This window comes from Lepisma saccharinum, chromosome 1 (genome assembly GCF_977018435.1).
Source record: "Lepisma saccharinum chromosome 1, izLepSacc3.1, whole genome shotgun sequence".
In the NCBI taxonomy this organism is placed as follows: domain Eukaryota; kingdom Metazoa; phylum Arthropoda; class Insecta; order Zygentoma; family Lepismatidae; genus Lepisma; species Lepisma saccharinum.
In genome coordinates, this window is record NC_139229.1 from 136,750,467 (window position 1) to 136,775,925 (window position 25,459).

A 25,459-nucleotide genomic window follows, 5' to 3' on the forward strand; every position below is an offset into this window, starting at 1 on the left:
TTGTTTATTACTTTGATCAAGCCAAGATTTATGTGGAGGGCCGGTGCTGACAACATCAAAAACTCACTCCCATCTATGCACAGTTTCAGTTAGTCTATAACGTTTAGCCCAAGTCATGTTAGATGGTTAGTTATAGTTTTTATACTTCCACATTCCTAATATCTTTTTTTCTTCAATATATGGTTGATTTCAAAACAATTTTTCCCCAGGCTGGAAGTTGCAACCCCCCAAATCCTCCTAAATCCTGATGAACTCTTGATCATATACCTCATATTTGTGAGTATCTCATAAAACTTACTAAGGCTGTTGATTACTTCTAATCATAGCAGTGTTCATTAGATTACAATTTAGAAAAGAGTTCTGAGAGTTCCTTTAGCTTTCCAATGACAAAATTAAGGAATTAGAAAGAAAAGCTTAAATTAATTCATTCAACAAGATATTTGCTCTAATCTTCGTAAACTGACTTATTAGAGAAAAGTTTCGCCAACTGGCAGCAAAGCTTGTTATGGGATGAATTGAAACTTGTGAACTTTCTAGTATCTACAATATTCACAAGTAAAATATACATGGAGTGAGGACCAGCCTATACTTACAGAACCATTTACATTTCTCTAAGTGTATATATGTATTGAATTTGATTGGGTGGGCACATGAATTTTTGGGTGGGCGCTTGCCCACCCGTGCCTACCCGTGCCCACCCCTGTCGCCGTCCCTGCCACCACTGTTTATAGAACATATTGCCATAATTCAATGTTCGTGCTGGTATGATACCTACCTTTTGTTGTATCTGTATCAAACATAATTTGAACTTCTTTCCTTAAGTGTCACCGACACACCACAAGAATAAAATATGAAAGTTTCATGATGAATTTTTGAGCAGTTTCTCTCCTTAATTATTTTGTGCATATGTCACATACGTTTAGGGGGATCTAATATTTGGTTCTGCGGGGGGGGGGGGGGCTTAGCCCCAACCTATCTACGCCTATGTAGACAAGATGTCTATTTACTGCATGTCTTGTTCTTTCTCCCATATGGTTTCTAAGTGCTTTAATCGAGTGCGTGTTTTTCCCTGTTACGTGTCAAAGTCTCTTACGAATGTTTTTCCATTCTTGTCGTATGTCCTTTTCAGTTCCCCTTTGCTTTGTTAACATTTGCAATTCTTCCACCACTGTACGCGTAGAGCTATTAAGGAATGTATGGATAACAAGGGATGGAAATTATCGTATAATAGCCACTAACCTGTTTGATGTTTCCTAAGTGGTTGCCACGTCCATAAAGTGTTGCGTGCAGCTGCGCAATGATACTATATACTGTGAAGCGATGATCTATGTGTGTTTCTGTTGATAAATGCGGCAACGCCACACTCGTTGAAAATGCGTGATCGGGAAGTCTGTTGCCAAATAATCGTTCTAACACCGACTTGAACTCTTTATTTACTCACTTGATAACGTATGTTCGCTGCCAGAGGACTAATGTTTTAGTTTTGTTGGTTTATTGACAAAAACTCGAAAACAAATAACTTAGAAAATTACAGTACGCGGGCAATATTTCAGTTTTCTGCCCATGGTAATTGCTTGTCTCTCTTTGAGACTGGCTTCACTGTTACAACATTCTTAGCGTGCGAGTATCTACTGAGTGCTTGACTACTGTGCACGCAATTGTTTCACAATAGATACGTACATGCTTATCATGCACTTCTCTTCATAAATACAATAATCGTGTTCAGAAAAGAGGCAGTGACAGGGTATTTTTCTCTGCACGACAAATTCTCGGCCTTCCTAAAGACAATTACAGGATTATACATAGGTAGCTATTTATGTATCCGGAACTGGCAACACTAATGTTGCTAGGTAACATCTAATATATCCATCGTAAAGTTGGACATTTCTATGGTATATGTACCCACAACGTTGTGCTTACGGATGCTACTTTTGTTTGTTACGGGGACTTGAAAATTTCATCGGAGGCCAACAATGGAATTAACTCGAACATTTTCGAGCAATGACTTTCTACGACTTTCGACGTAGATTATCTCAACAACAGTGCATCGATCAACTCACTTCGACTTTTGACGATGAAGCACCATCTAAAAGCACTGTATATCAATGGTTTAGTGAATTCAATCGTGGCCGTCGTTCGCTCATGGACGAATCTAAAGAAGGCCGTCCAAAATCGGTTGTTGTGCCAGAAAACATTGATGCTGTGCGAGAACTGATAATGCAAGATCGTCATGTGACATATCGTGAGATTGAGCCATCCCTGGGCATTAGTATGACTAGCATACATAGGATATTGCATGAACATTTAGCCTTGAAGAAGATTTGTTCGCGTTGGATCCCGCATAATTTGACAATCGCTCAAAAAGAGGCTCGTGTCGATTGGTGCAAACAAATACTCACAAAATACAACGTGGTGCTTCAAAAGCCGTGTATAACATCTACACAGGTGACGAATCTTGGATCTATGCATATGAGCCCGAAAGCAAACAGCAGTCGACGGTGTGGATGTTCCAAGATAAGTCCAACCCAACAAAGGTTGCTCGTGCAAGAAGCACTTCGAAGCAAATGGTCGCCTGTTTTTTTGGGAAAAATGGACATGTGGCTACAGTGCCACGAGAGAATCGTAGATCCGTCAATTCTGAATGGTACACAACCATTTGTTTGCCAGAAGTCTTTGGGGAAATCAGAAAAAAACAACCAGCGATGCAGGATCATTCTTCACCATGACAATGCGAGTTGTCACACATCGGTCCAAACAACTCAGTATTTGACCGGTGAAAACATTGAATTGATGGGTCATCCGCCATATAGCCCTGATTTAGCACCCAATGATTTCTTTTTGTTCCCGTACGTGAAGAATAAGCTACGTGGTAAACGATTTTCGACGCCAGAAGAAGCGATTGATGCGTTCAAAATGCGTTTTCGAGATACCTCAGGAATGGACAAAGTGCTATGAGAATTGGATCAAACGTATATAAAAGTGCATTGATCATCATGGAGAATATTTTGAAAAACAATATAACCATTTTCAATGATACATATTTATTTTTGTTTGTTATTCCGGATACATAAATAGCAACCCTCGTACTAAGCAAACATTCCACACAACATAAACCTACTTTAAGTAGTAATTACTCATTACTCGAAATTGTTTGGAATGGCCAAGAGCAATGTTTACCATCCAATCTGGTTTGTGACTTTTCAGAAGGTGGGGGTTTGTATTCAATAGAAAGGCTAGGGTAATCTCGACCAATACTCAGTCTAGAACATGAGTCCAACTTTTCTAATACAGAATTCCAATGTAAAACATTTTCTACTTTTCCCGGTATTAGCTTTCCAGTCTGTTTTTATCTGAGAAAAATTGTTCCTGTAGTCTTTAGATTGGTTTGTTTGTATTCATCATAAGAACTACTGGTATTTTGTGGTACGTTCATAACTGATCGTGCATCCACCATTTAGTTACACACATCCCGTAAAATAAAATGTTATTAGTGTTATTGTCACCTATAGAAAGTTGCAGATGCGTATACATCTCTGAACTAAACGAAAAAATTAGGAATCACAATTTTTTTAAAGTTATAGTACAACTACAGCGCCTTGAATAACGTAGTGTGGAAAACGCGCACGGTTCTGCGCTCTCTGGCTGGTTCCACTCGAAAATGATCCGCTAGAGGCGCTGGTGTTGAACCCGGTGCTTGTTGTTCGACTTCTTATAATGGAAGTAAATGGAGTTTTCGCTGCAACGTCTGATTCTTTTACATGAAGCATTTCAATGAATGTGATAAGTACTATGATATTTGGTACAGTGGTCTCGAAGATATTAACGAACATTCTAGACAGTTGACCACGTCCTGTTATCGACATACTTTCGTTAATAACACGGGAGAAAAAATACACGTGGAATGCTCTTGGCAACTAAATTTTTGTGTATGAATTAAGTTCATTATTATTATCATCATCATCATTTCTTTTAAAGATATACACACCGAAGCATTTGTATTTTTGATATTTACTGTCTCTTTTCTTCCGTTTTATACTAATCGCGGCGATGATGATAATGATGATTGCATGAAACGACAAGGGGAACCCCACAAAACGTTCTTAGTGCCATCTACATGAGTGTAAGGCAACTATCAAACCAATGGGACAAGCGACACGGGATGTTCACACTGTCACACTAGTGACACACACTTCCAGACTGTAAAATAGCATTCATTGCACATGAGGGTCCAAATAGCAAACGACACGTTCATATGGCTGAGACCGAAGCGACGCGCTACAGGGGGAGTTCCCAACTAAGTGACAAGCGACATGGTGCCTTCAGTCTATTAGCAAGCGTTGCTTGCGAACAACAGATAGGCGACACGATAAACCGCACATTGCAACAACAGATCTAGGCGACACGATAAGCCACACGTGTCGCTTTGTCGCTTGTGCGTCGCTCAAACTGGGCCATTTCCTCAATAGCTTGCAACATGTTGCCGTGGTTTGTTGTTCGCGCATACGCCATGCAATGAGTGTCTTGCTTTAGTGAGATTGCGCACCAGAGCGACAAGCGGCACGCGACACTTATCGCTTGAGGATTTCTCCAACCGAACGCTGGCCTGTACTTCCCGTCATGCCGCTACGATGTGAAATGTTGCTCTTGATTGGCTCCTTTCCAAGCAACATGTGTCGCTTCGGTATGAAAGTTGCCTTGGACCAAATGACCCGTGTCGCTTTGGTGTGAAATCCTCGTATCGTTTGTCGCGTGTCGCTTTGGTGTAAAATCTCCTTGAGGAAACGGTGCAGTCAGAGCTTTTGTCCCTACGGTTCGAAAGGCTGCATTGATTTCCAACTGCGACACTTGTGGTTTGTCGCCTCGGTATGAAATATCTCTCAGGATACTATTTATATTCTAATAACATAGAAAAATAAACTCTAATACACAGTCCAAGACCTGACGTCCGGAATCACATTGCGATGTTTCTTCTTGTGTTACGCATGCTATTTATTTATTCATTTTATTTTACTTATCTTTCCAAATTAATGCCATTTCGTGACTGCAAATCACTCCACAAATATAACTGTTTCCATCAATTCACGTACCGCCTTTCAAGACAAACAAATCTACATAATATATTCCAAAAACTAACTAAGCCGCATTACTTTCATAAGAAAATTAGCACCGACATTGATCGCACTGCCATCTATCTATGTTTCTTATCCATCTGGGGAACCAGTTTCTTGTGTCGTTTTCCACACTACGTTATTCAAGGCGCTGTAGTACAACTATCAACCATAATACGAATAACTAAAGGAGAATTACAGGGAGGCTTTAAGATTCCTCATAAGCAACCTAATTTTGGGTTAACACAGTAACTTTGACTCAAAAACCTACATAACAACCTCAATGCCCTTGGTAACAACGTGGGCAGGTTAGTCAATGACCATCTTAGGACATAGGGAATTGTGTCACAAGCTTCCTGGACGTGGGAAACTCTAATATCGTATACCAACATTTTAAAAGTGACTTATGTGCTAGAACATGCACGATATTGCAAGCCTTCCTGGCAGACGTTAGTTCGCGGGCCTCCCCGATGGCGTAGTGGTTATGTCGTCCATTGAAATCTGGGGGTTCCGGGTTCGATACCCGGTGGAGGCACAAGTGGTTCGGACCTCTCATTTAACTGTAGGTCCAGTCCGGATCAGCCTTTCTATGCATAAAGTGGTCAAAGAAGAAAAACCTTTAGCACGGCACAGATTCATCATTGTATTTTGTCCCATTGTACATTTCACCAGTTCATCATCATAAGATGACTTCGGTTTCGAAACAAAAAGAGAGAGAGAGAGAGAGAGAAAGAGAGAGGGACTTTTGCAACGGAGAGCAATTTCGAAAGACAGAGAATGGGGAGGTCTTAATTTCACTTACCTGTTAAGAAACTATACTCAAAAATCCATGGTGGAGAACTTCTTTCAGTGCTTTTTCGTTCAAAATTCTCCTTTATACGTATGAACGAAGGAACTCCTTGTTTGCACTTTTATCCACGGTTCTATCAGATTTATGTATGGGTATGTATTGACGAAGTCGTATCAACAATTTTTTGTTTCCGTGCTGTGCAAGAGATACCCTTTTTTCTGCACGATATTTGAATCTATGTGCACGCTTTACCACAAAACCACAATCAAAGTTTCACCAATGTCAAACATGCGAGCACTTTTTTTCTTTCGTATCTAGGAGTTTTCCGACTGATAAAACTGCGACCTTTCCGACTGATAAAACTGCATAATCATAGAGTGTTTGTTCGATTATGTCTAGGCTTCTTGACACGTATATCATTTGGTTTGAATGAGTTGACAGCGACTGGATCTACGAGTAATGTAATCTCCTAGTTTCCTCTGGTCAATATCTTGAAATGTATTTGGTAAGTACGGATTTTAATTGGCATGTCTTACTTCGGACACCGAAAAATTCAAATTAATCAGAATATTTCCATTTCAGTATATTTGTTAATGAAAGTTGCTGCTCATACTAAATTGACCGTGGTGGTCTTCCGTCAACATTCAAATTTGGAGGCGGGAAGCTACGCGTCCCCCCGGTTAGATAATTTGATCGCTAACCGGCACTGTCGCGAAACCATTTTCTGTTATTGCAGTAGAAGTCAAACTTGAGAAAGACCCAACCGTTAAAATTCAAATTTTGGAGGATGCGCAGGTGACAGTTCTCTCTCAGCGGATTTGATTTCTCATCACTGACGAGATGGAAATTCCTCTTATCGCTGGTGAACCCCGAACGAAAGGTCATCCTTCACGGTTGTTGCCGTCTTGGGCTGGAAGTATCAAAGTTAAGGAGAACCTATCGCGACCCGTGGTTGAGAAACACTGCCCTATGTAATTATTTTAGACATGTGTTGAGATATGTAAAAAACGAGGCTGTTCTTGCACCCCATTTACAAGTAGCTCCCCAACCGTCCTTATGATGCTGGGTGAACACAGATAAATTGCAAGAGTCCAGGAAGGAAGACTTGCACTAAAGGCGACCCCGCTAACCACTCGGCTACGTGGAAATTTTGTCTTTACTAACATAGTACTGAATTCTGTGCCTATTTGCACAATTGATAAAATATTCAGTACCAGCATGTCATTAGTTACTCAATAAACTGCACTGATTTGGCATGAACTACGTTGAGAAAACTAATAGTGATATCACTGCATAAAGGCCAATAAGCAAACAGCATGGATTGACAAACAGTACTAGACAAGCAGGCCCTTTGTACAGAGCTCAGATGAATAATTGATCCTCTATCCAACTCCACAAATGAGCCATCAGATATGTTATGTAGAATTAGCATATATACACTGTACACAATACAGGAGATTCCATACGAGGACATTTTTATCTTCTGTCGGTTAATCATAAAGGAAATAAAGTATGGCTAGAGAATAGGAGCAAATATCATAATGTTTTTTAAAAAATATATCCATGATTTCAACTTTGAAACGTTGAAACTTATAACGTAAAAAATGTAGATATCCAAATGCATTTATTGTAAGTGATTGCGATATCACATCACAATGATTAGCTTGGGATATGAAGTGCAGGGCCTGAAGTGTAAAATGTTGACTGGGAGGATGTTTGCGTGATGTGATCCATATTTTTATGTAACGTCACCAGTAGAAAATATGTCACTTGTATACTATTGTGGTAGAAAGCGTAATTTTTGTGTTATTATATGTAAATTGCACCTTGTTTATAATGTATCTTTTGTTTAATATTTATTGTATTTTATACACTATTATGAGTAATTCAATGTATCTTTATATTTGAGAGAGTGCACTATGTGAATTTGTATTTCTAAAATTTGTGAAGATGTCAGTTTTGTTGGTAGCATCTTTTTGTAGATAGTAAGTGATTCATTTGTACTTGAATCTGTGTTCTTGAAATAGTATAAAAGCGAGGATATCGCATAAGAAACATCAAGATCACACATTCGCCTCAGATCGTCCAAGATTTTAAACTTCAAAATAACTCCTCGGTGTTGTGCATACATCTGCAATAGTAGTGTAAATTGAGCGTTTCAAAATAGTACTTAGTAGGTATTGTTTTTTTTTATCAATTGAATATCACTTTTTGACATATTTTGACAATTTTTTGTCCATGTTTTAGCGTTTAGCGATGTTTTTAGTACAATTTTCAATGCATTATTTTTTTTCCCACTCGTACTTGGTAGGTATGCTTTTTTAGCCTCTTTTTTTATCAATTGAATACCACTTTTTGACATCTTTGACAATTTTTTGTCGACGTTTTAGCGCTTAGCGATGTTTTAGCAAAATTTCCCATTTTTTCCCTTTTTTTCCCACTCGTACTTGGTACGAATGCCACGATCTTACGTGATATAACTTAACCTATCCTTTTTTTGTGCTAAACTACATGAGAGCCTCTACGTGCTAGTAGTACAGGTGGACGGGTTCACAAACCTCAATTGGGGATCAAAAAAACCTTAAAAACTCACTTTCTCTCCACGTTCCGCGCCTCATTTATTGCGCTGACGATGTTTTGCAGCGAAGAAAAGAGCACCAAAACATCAAAAACTCACTTTACTCATTTGGGGATCACCAAAATCTCAAAAACTCACTTTTATTAATTGAGGTTCACCAAAACCTCAAAACCTCACTTTCTCTCCACGTTCCGCGCATTCATTCGTTGCGCTGTTACAGCGTGATGAGTAAATAATGCACTCTCTCATCCTTGAAGGATGAATGCACCTTATCGTAATTTTCCAACTCCGGGACCAATGTTTATATATCGTGACCTTTGCAAACCTCTTTCGGAAACGATGTGCCACACACACGCGCGTGCGCGCCTATATTGTGACGCAAGCAAACAAACAAATAATATTTTTTTTAAGATTCCTGGCCCCTAACCCCACTTCCGGTCGCCATTTTGGATTTCCGAGCATAGGTTCTATTCATATTTTTACTCACGTATAGGCGTACGTGATGAATCCGCAAACAGATTCTTGCTAAGTCTTACCGTTTCCAAGATAATCCCACTTCCGGTCGCCATTTTGAATTTCCGAGCATAGGTTCTATTCATACTTTTTCTCACGTATAGGCGTACGTGATGAATCCGCAAACAGATTCTTGCTAAGTCTTACCGTTTCCAAGATAACCCCACTTCCGGTCGCCATTTTGGATTTCCGAACATAGGTTCTATTCATATTTTACTCACATATAGGCGTACGTGATGGATCCGCAAACAGATTTTTCCTAAGTCTTACCGTTTCCAAGATAACCCCACTTCCGGTCGCCATTTTGGATTTCCGAACATAGGTTCTATTCATACTTTTTCTCACGTATAGATGTACGTGATGGATCCGCAAACAGATTTTTCCTAAGTCTTACCGTTTCCAAGATAACCCCACTTCCGGTCGCCATTTTGGATTTCCGAACATAGGTTCTATTCATACTTTTTCTCACGTATAGGTGTACGTGATGAATCCGCAAACAGATTTTTCATAAGTCATGAATTGGAGGGTTCTATGAGAACCTATATTAATTCTCGTAAGAGAACAGAAAACACACACAAAAAAAACAAAACAATACTGTGGTCACTACAACAAATAGTCTTCTTCAACCCCAATCCAACAACCCAAAAATCATCATCCTAACTAGAACCATGTAACTATCTGCCATCTGTTAGAGGTTTTGTGAACTAAGTGGTGCTTTGTTTGTGTGTAAAAAAAAATGCAATGCTTTTGCACTTGGTTATCATCACCTAACATGTTATTAATTGTTTTTTAAAATTAATTACAACTGAAAACTAATAATTAATATTATCTAAAGTTACTAATTAATATTATACAAATACTTGATATATTTTTTTTGTTCTTGTTGCTAGTATTGGGTAATTATAGTTGTTGCAAAATATAGCTCTCGCGTATGACAGTTTCTGAGTTTTGTTGGGTATATAAGAACAATTTTACACGACCTTTTTCGGTTCTCCTCCGTAGCCGTGCTTGTTAAGGCGTTCACTCGTTCTTGTCATTGTTCGTTCTACGTGTGGCCTATAGGTTCGAACCCGGTCGTGGTCGAAAGTTTTTCAGCGTGTCTAGGAGTCTTGATCAGCGTGTATATTTACTTCTCTGTGTTGAGTCTACGATTCTGAACGGGGTTGTTTAATGTATATGTTGATCTTGATATGATGTTCATGTATGTATCCAAAGCACATTGGAAACAATATTCGATCATTAGCTGCGTTCAACCACTGCTTCGGAGGAGTAACCACCCCCTGTCCCCGGGCTCGTGTTCCCGGTTAAGTTAGGTTAAGTTAGGTTAAGTTGTCTAATGTCTATGTCTATATGTAATGTCTATGTCCATGTCTCTGTCTTTGTAGGTTTTTTTTTTGTCGTAAGATTTTTCTTTAACGCTGGACTTAGAAAATTTTCGATTGATGAAAAGAATTGGTACCATGACGACCTATGTTTATTTTGGTATGGGTGGACAGAGGACACAGAGACTCGACCGACGCACTAAACCCGACCTCTCTACGACTATTCGTTCAAAAGTTACGAGTGATCAAAGTTTTTGGGAGGGGCTGAGCTAACTTCTTAACTCTTGACCCCAGGACCACCAAAACTTGGTATACGTATTCTACACCTCCAAAATCGACAGGGGGCATCTAACGATGCCGTATGGGGGTGTTTTTCGATATATTTTTTCGATAACTCTTACCATTTTCGAGATATTTGCAATTTAAGATTTTTTTTAACGCTGGACTACATCACCAAAAAAAAGGTTAAAGGTTCTAAATAACAATAGTTAGAGTTTCCCCAATCTTGTAAAGTGGATTGGTTGAAATCTCCAAGGCGTATTTTGCATTTTTTTTTCAAATATGAACACGTTAAAACTGAACTGTCTTGGATTTTTGAGTTTTGTATTCGCCCTGAGAAAATTCTATATAAAACAACATACCTGAAAATTATATTCACAGTACATTGATTTTTTTGAGTTTTGTAATCACCTCAAGAAATTCTATATAAAATAACATACCTGAAAATTGTATTCACAGTAGATTGAATTCTTGAGTTTTGTATTCGCACACAAGAAATTCTATATAAATAACATACCTGAAATTCTATTTACAGTAGATTGAATTTTTGAGTTTTGTAATCACTCCAAGAAATTCTATATAAAATAACATACCTGAAAATTGTATCGCTATATACTAGACTTTTTGATTTCTGTGATTTTGGAGAAAGCAATGGCATCCACCACCAGCTTCAATCGTAAAAATGATAAAACTGAATGTGTTACTTGTGGGAAGCTAATCTCAAGGAACAATTTATCGGTACACAGGGCAAGATGTAGCGAAACAGGTTCGAGAATTAATCGTTCGTCACCTTCTAAGTCTTGTGCTCGATGCGGAAAGATGATTAGCATTACAAATTTAAGTAAACATTTGAAAATTTGCAAACCATCGATCGAACAAGGAACATTGAAAAGAAAAATCGATGATGCAGATACGGAAGCTTCCACTTCCAAGCAAATTAAATTATCCAATGAACGCAAACCAATTAGATCTGCATTCAACGACCAACTCCAGGATTTTTCAATTAAGTCAGAACCAGGCCGTGACATTCCAAGTTTCTTGGACGAAACAAAAACATCTGTACTAAATATTTTGAAAGATAAACTTGAAAACAACTCTATAAAAGTATACGTTGTTCTGTTTTCCGAATACGAGAAAGTTGATGGCACAACGAGTATTTTTTATCATCGTACAAAAAACCAGACACTTTATTTTGCTGACGTCGAAAATTTGGACAACTTCTATTTTAAAGTTTCCAACGAGCTGGTTAAGAAACACGACGATTTCGAGGCTAAAGGGTCGGGATGGTCTCTATGTGGAAGTCCTCACACGTTAACCGTTTACGTGAACCAATTCTCGCCTCTTCGCGCTTCCAGCTACGTTCCTCTTCCACCGAACATTCAACACAAGAGGGCTGTGTTAAATATACAGAACAGCGATAACAAGTGTTTCCTTTGGTGTGTGTTGGCTGCACTGCATCCTGTTCATTGCAAAAATAATCCACAGTGGGTTGGACATTACAAACAATACGAGAGCGACTTTCAAAGTGTAATGTCTGGCATCGAATACCCGGTGACATTGTCGGATATAACAAAGTTCGAAAATCGTGCCGGAAAACGCATCGCTATTAATGTATATTCCTTCACGTCAGATAAATATCTCGTGCATCCCGTCAGGATAAGCGATATCGACGATGACGATGCTCGTGTGATTAATCTTCTTCTCATTTCAAACGAGGATGTTCATCACTACACGCTAATTCGTTCACTATCACGTTTGGTCAAAAGTCAAACAACCAAGTATGAACATTGCATCGAAGTTTGCCCGAGATGCCTAACCACGTTCGACGATCGAAAACAACTCGATTATCAAAATTACACCGGACGTCAAATTGCTATCGAGAAACTTGCCGAACATAAAATTTATTGCGGTGACAACAGACCGGCTAGAATGTTGATGCCCGAAACGAACGAAGTCGAAGAATTCAAAATGCACAAGGCATTGTTGGAACATCCCGCAATCATCGTCGCAGATTTCGAGGCGTTCCTCAAACCACTCTCCTACTGCGAACCGGATCCTGAAATTTCCTCCACAACGCCGTACCAGCTTCATCAACCAAACAGTTTCGGCTATGTTGTTGTGCGACGTGATAAAATAAATGAAGCATATATATACCGCGGGCCAAATGTAATCGAACACTTCCTGGAAAAAATGGTGGAGGAGGTTGAGGTAATTGGTAGCGTACTGCTTACATCAAAACCGATGGCACCTTTAACTGAAAATGAACTTCAAAATTACAATTCCACTGAGGTGTGTCCGGTATGTGATCAAAGTTTTACTGATGAGAACAAAAAAATATTCCACCACGATCATTTCAGCGGAAACTACATAGGTGGAATTTGCAACACGTGCAATCTTAAAATCCAGAAACCTAAATTCATCCCCATATTCTTTCACAACGGAAGCGGATATGATTTTCACCACCTGGTGAGACATCTTGGCTACGATCCGAAACGTATAGGTGTCTTGGCCGAGAATGAAGAACGCTACATTAGTCTCAGCAAGCAAGTGTCGATTCCGGGAACGAAAAATACAATCGAGATGCGCTTCCTGGATTCGTATAGATTTCTCTCTGCAAGTCTGGATGCTTTAGCGAACAAACTCACCGACGAACAATTCAAAATAACTAGAGCTAGTTTTCCCAACGTAGACATAGAACTCGTTAGACGTAAAGGGATTTATCCTTACGAATATGTTAGTGATAATTCTAAATTTAACGACGACGCTCTCCCACCTCCAAGAGAATTTTACAGCAGACTCAGAGAGAAAGGAATCACGGACGAAGACTACCAACACGCGCAACTCATGTGGGAGAAATTAGAATGTAGGACACTCGGAGACTACCACGACGCATACTTAAAATTAGACGTGACGATACTCGCGGATGTTTTTCAAGCGTTCAGGAAAACGGCAACGAATATTTATAAATTAGATCCAGCGTATTTCTACAGCCTACCGGAATTAGCGTGGTCGGCAATGTTATTCCAGACAAAGGTCAAGCTGGAACTGATATCGGACGTTGACATGTTACTTTTCATCGAAAGAGGGATACGAGGTGGAATGGTGCAATGCGTACAGAGACATGCAAAAGCTAATAACGTACACATGAAAGAAGATTACGATTCAAATCGAGCATCGAATTACATCTTCTACGCCGACGTTAATAATCTCTACGGACATGCCATGGTTCAGAAACTTCCTTACGGGGGATTCGAATGGTTAGATCCCACTTCGATAGACATTATTCATTTCGACGATAGCGAGTGTGGTTTCTTCGCAGAGGTAGATCTCCAATTCTCCGACCACCTGCACGACACGTTTTCGGATTTGCCTCCGACTCCCGAAATCAAATGTCCACCCGACTCGGTTCAAGACAAGCTTTTGTTAACATTGGACCCTAAACAGAGATACGTCGTCCACTACAAGAATCTCCGGTTTTTGATTGGGAAGGGTGTTCAGATAGTAAATGTTAGAAGAATACTAAAGTTTAAACATTCCACGTGGTTAAGACCTTACATAGAAACTAACACACAACATAGAACAGCTGCCACTTCCGATTTAGACAAGGACTTGTTTAAATTAATGAACAATGCGGTGTACGGAAAGACCATGGAGAATGTTAGAAAGCACGTAGACGTGAAATTAATTTCCGATAAGAATAAATGTCGGAAGTGGATAGCCGATCCTAGATTCAAGTCGAGAAAAATTTACAACGAGAATTTGGCACTTTTCAATCTAGATATAAAATTGATGAAATTCAGAAAACCAATTTACGTTGGCGCAACGGTTCTCGACTTGTCGAAACTTTACATGTTCGAATTTCATTACGACGTGATGAAACCCTTCTACAATGATAAGATATCACTTTTGTACACGGACACCGACAGCTTCATTTACAGCATACAAACACCTAACCTATACGAAGACATAAAAAATCCTTCCATGCTTGAGTATTTCGATACTTCTGCGTATCCTCAACCCAACAGATTTGGGATTCCATCTCGTAACAAAAAAGTCCTAGGTAAACTGAAAGATGAATGTAACGGTGATATTATTGTCGAGTTCGCGGGTTTGCGTTCGAAGATGTATGCCATGAGAACAGAGAGTAGCGTCACGAAGAAAGCAAAAGGTGTGGGCAAGAATACGGTGGAGAACAAACTCACCTTCCACGATTACATCGATTGCCTTTACTCACAATCGACGATACTAAGTATAGAACAAAGAATCCAAAGTGTAGACCACGTGATTACAACAAACGAAGTTAGGAAAGTAGCATTAGATCCGCACGACGATAAAAGATGTATTTTGTCTTGTGGAATCCACACGTTGCCTTGGGGACACTATCGTTTAGAAAATAGTAAAAATTGTAGGCAATGCAATTGAAAAAAAAAATAAACTTAAATAACTATAACTAAAATAAAAAAACTTTGACTGTCTAAAATTATCACATACACAATAAAGAACTAGCAAGGACAATGAATCTCTTTGGTTTCCGAAAGCAAACAATGGAGACTGTACACCGCAAGGCAGATCATGAATTTCTACCTTCCATGTTATCTAAACTCAACGGCCTGTTGATCAATCAATTTTCGGAACGCTGCTCTTCTTGCTGGAACAGTGACGATTTCGGATTCGCGACGATCGACGTGACGAGGAAACCCAACGACGGAAAATACAGAAACAAAATCAACGACTTTCAAAACGTTGCAACGTTGTGAGAAACATAGTCCAGCGTTAAAAAAAAATCTTACGACAAAAAAAACCCTACAAAGACAGAGACATGGACATAGACATGGACATAGACATTACATATAGACATTACATATAGACATAGACATTAGACAACTTAACCTAACTTAACCTAACTTAACCGGGAACACGAGCCCGGGGACAGGGGGGGGACCCCCGGGGACAGGGGGTGGTTACTCCTCCGAAGCAGTGGTTGAACGCAGCTAATGATCGAATATTGTTTCCAATGTGCCTTGGATACATACATGAACATCATATATATATATATCAAGATCAACATATACATTAAACAACCCCGTTCAGAATCGTAGACTCAACACAGAGAAGTAAATATACACGCTGATCAAGACTCCTAGACACGCTGAAAAACTTTCGACCACGACCGGGTTCGAACCTATAGGCCACACGTAGAACGAACAATGACAAGAACGAGTGAACGCCTTAACAAGCACGGCTACGGAGGAGAACCGAAAAAGGTCGTGTAAAATTGTTCTTATATACCCAACAAAACTCAGAAACTGTCATACGCGAGAGCTATATTTTGCAACAACTATAATTACCCAATACTAGCAACAAGAACAAAAAAAAATATATCAAGTATTTGTATAATATTAATTAGTAACTTTAGATAATATTAATTATTAGTTTTCAGTTGTAATTAATTTTAAAAAACAATTAATAACATGTTAGGTGATGATAACCAAGTGCAAAAAGCATTGCATTTTTTTTTACACACAAACAAAGCACCACTTAGTTCACAAAACCTCTAACAGATGGCAGATAGTTACATGGTTCTAGTTAGGATGATGATTTTTGGGTTGTTGGATTGGGGTTGAAGAAGACTATTTGTTGTAGTGACCACAGTATTGTTTTGTTTTTTTTGTGTGTGTTTTCTGTTCTCTTACGAGAATTAATATAGGTTCTCATAGAACCCTCCAATTCATGACTTATGAAAAATCTGTTTGCGGATTCATCACGTACACCTATACGTGAGAAAAAGTATGAATAGAACCTATGTTCGGAAATCCAAAATGGCGACCGGAAGTGGGGTTATCTTGGAAACGGTAAGACTTAGGAAAAATCTGTTTGCGGATCCATCACGTACACCTATACGTGAGAAAAAGTATGAATAGAACCTATGTTCGGAAATCCAAAATGGCGACCGGAAGTGGGGTTATCTTGGAAACGGTAAGACTTAGGAAAAATCTGTTTGCGGATCCATCACGTACGCCTATATGTGAGTAAAATATGAATAGAACCTATGTTCGGAAATCCAAAATGGCGACCGGAAGTGGGGTTATCTTGGAAACGGTAAGACTTAGCAAGAATCTGTTTGCGGATTCATCACGTACGCCTATACGTGAGAAAAAGTATGAATAGAACCTATGCTCGGAAATTCAAAATGGCGACCGGAAGTGGGATTATCTTGGAAACGGTAAGACTTAGCAAGAATCTGTTTGCGGATTCATCACGTACGCCTATACGTGAGTAAAAATATGAATAGAACCTATGCTCGGAAATCCAAAATGGCGACCGGAAGTGGGGTTAGGGGCCAGGAATCTTAAAAAAAATATTATTTGTTTGTTTGCTTGCGTCACAATATAGGCGCGCACGCGCGTGTGTGTGGCACATCGTTTCCGAAAGAGGTTTGCAAAGGTCACGATATATAAACATTGGTCCCGGAGTTGGAAAATTACGATAAGGTGCATTCATCCTTCAAGGATGAGAGAGTGCATTATTTACTCATCACGCTGTAACAGCGCAACGAATGAATGCGCGGAACGTGGAGAGAAAGTGAGGTTTTGAGGTTTTGGTGAACCTCAATTAATAAAAGTGAGTTTTTGAGATTTTGGTGATCCCCAAATGAGTAAAGTGAGTTTTTGATGTTTTGGTGCTCTTTTCTTCGCTGCAAAACATCGTCAGCGCAATAAATGAGGCGCGGAACGTGGAGAGAAAGTGAGTTTTTAAGGTTTTTTTGATCCCCAATTGAGGTTTGTGAACCCGTCCACCTGTACTACTAGCACGTAGAGGCTCTCATGTAGTTTAGCACAAAAAAAGGATAGGTTAAGTTATATCACGTAAGATCGTGGCATTCGTACCAAGTACGAGTGGGAAAAAAAGGGAAAAAATGGGAAATTTTGCTAAAACATCGCTAAGCGCTAAAACGTCGACAAAAAATTGTCAAAGATGTCAAAAAGTGGTATTCAATTGATAAAAAAAAAGAGGCTAAAAAAGCATACCTACCAAGTACGAGTGGGAAAAAAAATAATGCATTGAAAATTGTACTAAAAACATCGCTAAACGCTAAAACATGGACAAAAAATTGTCAAAATATGTCAAAAAGTGATATTCAATTGATAAAAAAAAACAATACCTACTAAGTACTATTTTGAAACGCTCAATTTACACTACTTGCAATAATGTGGTTTTATTCCTTTGTGCTGTGAAACATTGTCTTTGCCTAACACTATACCTGTACCTGAGAGAGGGCCTCCCCCATGGCGCAGTGGTAGCGTCATTGCCTTGTAATCGAGGGGTCCCGGGTTCGATACCCGGTGGAGGCACAAGTGGTTCGGATCCCACTTTAAACTGTAGGTCCAGTCCCGATTAGCCTTACTGTGCATAAAGTGGACTTAAAACACCAACTCAAACCAAAAACCTGTACCTGAGAGGAGTCTGTGTACTACACCGAGTCTCATCGCTCACCGCTGTGTAATACTGAGTTATTATTAATAAATAATAAATATACAACGACATAATACTAAATCTAATAATAATACGTTTAATAAAACTTATCATGCTGTAACCTTGGATTTATCTAGCGGGATGCTCCTTTGATTTATCATGGTGACATTGAGACAGCTGGGGGATATTTTACGGCAATTTCCTAGCTGGGGGATACCACTCCCCCCGCATCCCCTCACATCGAGCACTGCTTCTAGGCAATATGTATCCCAAACTTTTTGACATACCTAATGATTACGATCTATTTCAACACCTGGGAATAAACAGAAAGGCGAGAATTTAATTTGTGATGAGACCAAAGCATCACATGCACCAGAGATATTCCTCTAGCATTTATATCGAAGGTAAAGACCATTGAAAATAACTGATGACTTTCTGATAAACACGGAAAATACACAGGGTGGGCCAAAAGTCTCCATGTAAAATAAGTTTTTCACTATGGCACATCTCAAGCAAAGAATCACGACGCCTGTGCATCCATAATGCTGGTGACTCTGTAGGCCGCTCAGCGCGATTGGTTGGAACCCATAAACATATGTATTCAGAATAATGGTATGGCGGTCATATTGAACATATGTTGAATTCTAGTCAAGTGACTACTACGTATGGAGACTTTTGGTTCACCCTGTGAAATACATTATCTACCATTACATTCCAAGAAAAATGAGGGGGAAAAATCAGCCTTACTGGCGATTCTAACTTGTGGTCTCTAGATAACCGAACCATCTCGTTACAATTTGACCATCTCCTTTGTAGTAAATTAAGACTAGTCACTAGCTTTTGTTTCGCAAGGTTCAAGGTACTTACAAAAGACGTAGGGGTTCAGCTTCCCGATTGTTGCATATCTCACATATTGTAAACTGGAAATGTCAGTGTTACTTCCCAAAAGTTATCACTTCTGAGCCACAGACTCCGGGCATTCAGTTTCTGTACAAGCAGTACCAAGGGTAACCCGTTCAAACTCCTGAGTTTGCAAAGATGCGGAAAATGATAGGCATATTGATTTCAAGTCCTGGCCAATGAGAAGCCTGCAATAGCTCCGAAAATACGTCACAAACGGTCAAAATCGGACAAGTTTATGCATTTTTCATGTATTTTAACATCTTCACCTGCTAAGTACAAAGTTGTGCCCAGCACCAGTTAAGTACAAAGTTGTGTCGAGCTATATCAGATTGATCGAACTACATTATTCAGAAGACGTCACCAAAGAAACTGACATAGGGAGCTTAAAACCTCTAATATCCTCTATGAAATTTCTCCATTATGTTGGGGATTTTGAAATGATCTGGCAACTATGATTCAAATGTTATAACAGTCACTAGTTGTTATTTGTGTTTAGTGTACTGCGACAATTCATCATGGCTAAATTACACGCTTCAAGAACGTTTGGTTATTGTTCAAAAAGTTTATGAAAATAGACGTTCTATTGAACTTTAAACGGGTCATAATTTTGGACAAAAAATTATCTTCTCAGATGAAGCTCATTTCTGGTTAAGTAGATATGTTAACACAAGATTGTCGTTTTTGGTGTGAAAATAATCCACAAGAGATTCACGAGAAGCTCTTGCATCCGCAAAAGGTTACACTGTGTGGTGTGGTTTATGGCATGGTAGCATCATCGGCATAGGCGTGCGCAGACCCCCTGATTAGGGGGGGGGGGTCAAAGCCTTGATGAAAGTTAAGTCGGAAAAGAAAAACCTCATATTTTCTCACTGTTTTAGTTTCATTGCATTGATGGGTGTATGTATATACATATATGATCTAATGCAGGAACATAGAGGCAACATAACGAATAAATAAATTGTCTCTGACATGTGTTGCGCTCCTTTTCCTTTCCAAACAATTGTGTTCATGCATTTAAGACAAAACTCTTTAGAGCCAAGAGTCTGAAGTACGTACTTAGCAGTTATAAATTTTCTCTCTCTGGTAATTTACAATGCATTACAGAAGACAATAAAATTGCGAGCGAAGCGAGCAAGAACATTTTCAGATCAAAATTTTGCAAACTGAAAACAATATTGATTTAATATGACACAAAAAAATTCATAGGCCGCCATGGCAACCTTCTACAATTTTTTTCATTTCGGCGCCCAGGGCCAACTCCTGCCGCCTCCTAGCTACTGCTCTGAACTTGACAAGACTGCAAGAAAGGCAAAAATTGCAAGCGAAGCGAGCACGAAAATTTTACGAAATGTAATTTTATTTGTACAAAATTTGATATCGAGGTGGGGAGTGCAATTGCCCCTATGTGCTCCCAGCAGGTACTATTGGCCGCCTGGAAGAAATAATGCAAGAAAGACGTGAAAACAAATCCCATCTTGGGTATATTTTTGTCTTGCTACTCTTAGATTCTACTAATCTTGCTTTCTTTTACCTCAATGTTTGCCCCCCCCCCCCTAGAGATTTCAAGAGATTTTCGTCCAAGTTTAGGGAGGGACAATAAGAGTATAATGTCGTTTAATAACGGCGATAAGATTCTTCTGCACTAAATTTCTAGGTGAAAGCATAATGATGTAAGGACATAGACGTCTGGAAAAGGGGGGGCAAGCCTACCCCTTAGAAATCAGATGTCAACCTAAAAGTATGTATTTCACATGTATAATTTGATTTCAGTCATAGTAATTTACATTAATGCGATAATTTCAAATTCAAGTGGTGTATTTTGAAGGGGGCAACACTATTATCGGGGTAATAAGCACCATGCAAATATACCTTGCTTGTTCCTCCGTAGAAAAAATCTGCGGACGTCCATGATTAGGGAAGCAACTGCTACCCTTGCCCCCCCCCCCCCGTGCGTGTCATCGGACCATTTTTTTTTCCAAAACGAGGTAGGAGACGCAGTTACAGTGACTGGTGAGAGGTACCGATTGATGTTAACAGATTTTTTGTGGCCAAATTTAGATGAAATTCATTTGGAGGACATGTGGTTCGTACAAGACGGTGCCTCATGTCACACTGCTAATGCTACTATCGACGTATTGCAAGAACAGTTTGGTGAAAGGATAAGGCAAGATTTCTTTTTAGCCGTTGGCCGAAATGACTTATACCGTTGGCCCGCATATGCTTAGAATCAATAATTAAAAGCACAGTGGCAACTGTTAGTTGGCCTTCAAGAAGTTGTGATTTAACTCCTTTAGATTGCTTTCTGTGGGGTTATTTGAAATCTATAGTCTATGTAAAAATACCACGAACCCTTGATACATTAAGATTGAACATCGAACGCTGCATTCGTGACATTAGGGCCGAGTTATTGCACAAAGTTATCGAAAATTGGGTTAATCGAATTCACTCGTGTGTACAAAGTCGAGGTGGACACTTAAATCATGTGATATTCAAAACATAATGTAATAAACTATGCTTCAAAATAATAGTTTTTATTTTATTTCATTGTAAAATCATATCGTTCTTATTGGAAAACCCTATACATTACAGACGATTTATTGGGTTAATTTTGGCATATTCATAAAAAAGTGTTTTTTATTTTTTATTACGAGATGCACTGGCAACATTGGTCATGTCAGAGTACAGTACCAGGTATGTCTGACATATGCCTATGTTGTTCAACCAATTTGCAGATGAAATAAAAGATATGTTACACGCAGAGAACAGGAATGGATCGTTATAAAGTATGTCGATGGGTGGCAATGTCCGCCTTGACGGTTTAGAATGGCAATGCAATCCAAAGAAACCTCTTTTCTAGCACGTACAGGATAAAGTGTCAAAGTTGTGTCAAAAAACAACACGGAAGATTAAAAGATGAACGGCTCGAAATTTGTTTTCAGGCAAACATACCACGTGCTGTAAATTCACATGAATACCCGTTCCAAAGAGGCCAATTGTAACATGCTAACATATTACACGCATGCACGTGGTTGCTAAATATACTAATTTACTCCCTCAAATGACCACATACGTATCACGCATCGAGGGTATTTGGATACTCTGTTTTGAGTGTCACGTTGCACAGTGATCTTTAGAGTTTAATATACGGGTATACTGTACGAGGCACACCAACCGTACTTGTAATGAGGTTCATTAACTTTTTCTAGTTTCGTCTAGCGGGTAGTGACATCGTTTAGGTACCACCAGATAATGGAGGCTCCAACAGAAAATTGTAACCCTTTGAAGGACGGTTGTTAAAATAAGATACCACTTTCAACATATTTGTTTGTTTTTTTTGTTGTGCGGATGTTTTTTCCAACTATTCTATCTTTCAAGAAGTTTGGCAATTTTGAACCATGTTCCCCCCCATTAATGCAGCCGTTGTATTCCACTATATAATAAGTGTATGTTCATATGAAACATCATATTAAGATTTTTTCCTTTGTGGGGCGAGGGTTATAAACGCAACCACCCATTTCTGCCGAAACTGTCTGAAATTTTTTCAAAATTTTTATATTTTATTAGGTGCAATATCACAGAAAAAACATAGAATTAATGTCAAGCAAATTTTGAAGAGTTGCCCCTCAAACGGGGGAGGAATAGAAAAAATTGCCATTGGGAAGGTGTTTTGATGCCGTCTCTACGTGTTATTACAGGAGTGTCGTTTAACGAGGAGAGAAGAGATGAAATTCAAAGATGCGGTGAAGGAGAAGAGATTGAGTAAAGATGCCAGAAACAATAAGGAGAGAAATCATGGTGTACTACGACGTAAAGGTTCCCAATATAATTAATGTAGGCCTATATCACGTTAATATTTATATATAATGATATAGGTAAGAAATTTTATTGGTTGTAATTTAAATTATTGATAAGTAATAACAATTAAGTTAAAACTGTACCATCCTTGGTGTGTACTAATTTGAACTCCACCCATTATTCTGTATACATACGGACATGGAGGATATCAAGGCATTTAGACAGAAAACTAGAGAGAAAACAGAAACAAATGATCAAGAGACGAGGAAGTAAACAGCACAAAGAAACAACAAAAATATGAGACGTCGATCGAAAGCTGGAAGACAGTAGAGAACAAAATGAGATAGAGTTACAAAATTTAAGGGTTGAATAAGTACCTAGGGAATTTGGGCACCCATACACAATGTGGTAAACAAAATTCAAATCCAAGTGCGTATATTAGTTATTTTCTCGCACACATCTGGTTAAATTGAGGGTAATAATGACGTCAAAAATAATGCCTTTAACGCTCTCCATTTTTGTCTACTTTTTTGGGATTGAGATAACGTGCCACCATACAAGTATATCAGTTTATGTAAACAGGAATATATATACATAACTGCCGCGGTGTTTACGTATGAGCGGGTATGTGTAACATTTGTTGATGAACCAGATGATAGTCAGATGGTCGAGTTCTTTTTGACTTTAATTTTTGATTTTGTAAAATGTTATGAACAGCTTTTGATTATGCGTTGGTCGCCCCAAACATCTTGGCAGACTTCTCGATGACGTAATGGTAACTCCGTCACCTTGTAATCAAAGGGTTTCGAGTTTGACCTCCGGTGGAAGCACATGATTCTGATTCCACTTTAAATTGTAGGTTCAGTCCAGATTAGTCAACCTAAGCATAAAGTAGACTTAAATTTTGAAGATTTTGTCCTTTATAGATGACCCCAAAATGGGAGGGTTGTGTAAGAAACAAGACATGGGTTAGCACCCTAGCTCCTCTAGGTTTCTTTCTTTCTATTGTATGTTTTCTCTTTTTCATTTTTCAGTTAGCAATTAATTGTCGTCGCACTTTTAGGAGAGGGGGTGGGGTGTATTCAGTGGCATGTCCCGAGTGAGATATATAATACTATTTTGGTCCAGATATTCTAAAATAGAAAAGCTGATAAGTGAGAAGACGGCAAAACATAGCACTAACTAATAAAGAACCGGTACTCCCTACTGTCATGCCATCTTTACTAAGTTCATTGCAGAACGCTGTCAGTATCATTCTCGTTATGTCTCAAACTTGAAACTTTGTCCATGTATCTCATAATAAACCAGAGTTCTTGTATAGGTCTCATATGTCCTACAAGATAAACAATGAAGGATATAAACGTATTGATATTTGAGCTCAATTCAATATCATCTAGAATCTACAAGCTGTTAAGGAATTATCATAAAATTAATTCTAATATTGATCTATGATAATGCACAGGATACTGCGAACTGTTTTCAGTTAAAAGAAATGGCGATCAATAAGCTCTGTATTGATCAATAGGAGAATCATTTATTATTAATGGACCGACGACGTAATTTCTATCTTTGTTAATGATATATACAGAAACACATATCGTCAACACTTGATGATATGTCTCCTAATGCTGTAAACAGAATACAATCACTCAGTGCAGCAGCAGTCTTTGTTGGTTCAGTGCATGAATAGTCTGCTTGATAGGTCTAATCAACAAACCTCCACTTGCTATACTTCTTTAAGAATATGTAAGTATTAACTAGTACATTCGCATTAAAAACTTTATTGCTGACAAAATGCTCTCGTACTTTCGTTTTATATGTATCAGTAACAACGTTGTTTATAATTTCCCTGTAGATGGAATTGCAAAGTCTCATACGTATTAATGACCACAAAGTCTCATCTATACAGTCCTCGCTACAAACTTCTTTGTCTTTGCGAATTTGGAACAAGGGTTCGATACCCAGTGGAGGCTCATAGTGGTTCGGCTTCCACTTTAAACTGTAGATCGAGTCCTGATTAGCATATCTGTACATACGGTGGACTTAAAACTCTTTGTAAATTTGGATTCAGTGTGTCACTCCACGCCAGTTATGTTTTCATGACCCCCATCCAATCGTTTTCTTGCAACTGACATAATCGTTTGTAATATTTATAAGAAAAGAATCTCGTCACATAGTGGATATGTGAAGGACCCTGGAATGGAAGGAGGCAGAGTAGATTTACAAACCTTTTAAACGAGTAACTGCACTCATCAAAAAGAGTTAAGCACATACCAGATTCTGTTGTGTTGAGGTGGAACCGATAGCATTTTATTTCATGTGAAACTCAGAATAGTAAATACAACGAAAACGTACACTTCTCGGTAACTTGAGACCCAGTATGAGAAAAAAACACTCCGTATGTGGCTAAACCAAACAAAGTAAGTAACCTCCTCAGTTAGAACATCACAAATGAAATACAGTTTTAAAGACAGTTCCACATGAGTCAATAACGTGTTGGTTATTGACGGGGCATGCTCTGTACCAAATCATTGAACATTTCTTGAGGCAAACGGTCCCACTCCTCGATGGCAGCATCTTGTAGGGTATGAATCGTTAGTGGTGGATGTTGACAGTTGGAAATTGCTCTTTTAAGGAAGCTCCACGCATGCTCTATGCAGTTCATGTCTGGGGAAGACGCTGGACAGTCCATTCTGCG

At 38.9% G+C, this 25,459-nt stretch overlaps 1 long non-coding RNA gene across 1 annotated transcript in view; it reads left to right on the forward strand.

Annotated features, from left to right (window-relative positions):
* LOC145988949 (uncharacterized) overlaps nt 1–25,459 on the forward strand; it is a 436,658-nt gene that overhangs the window by 196,013 nt on the left and 215,186 nt on the right. The window lies entirely within an intron of this gene.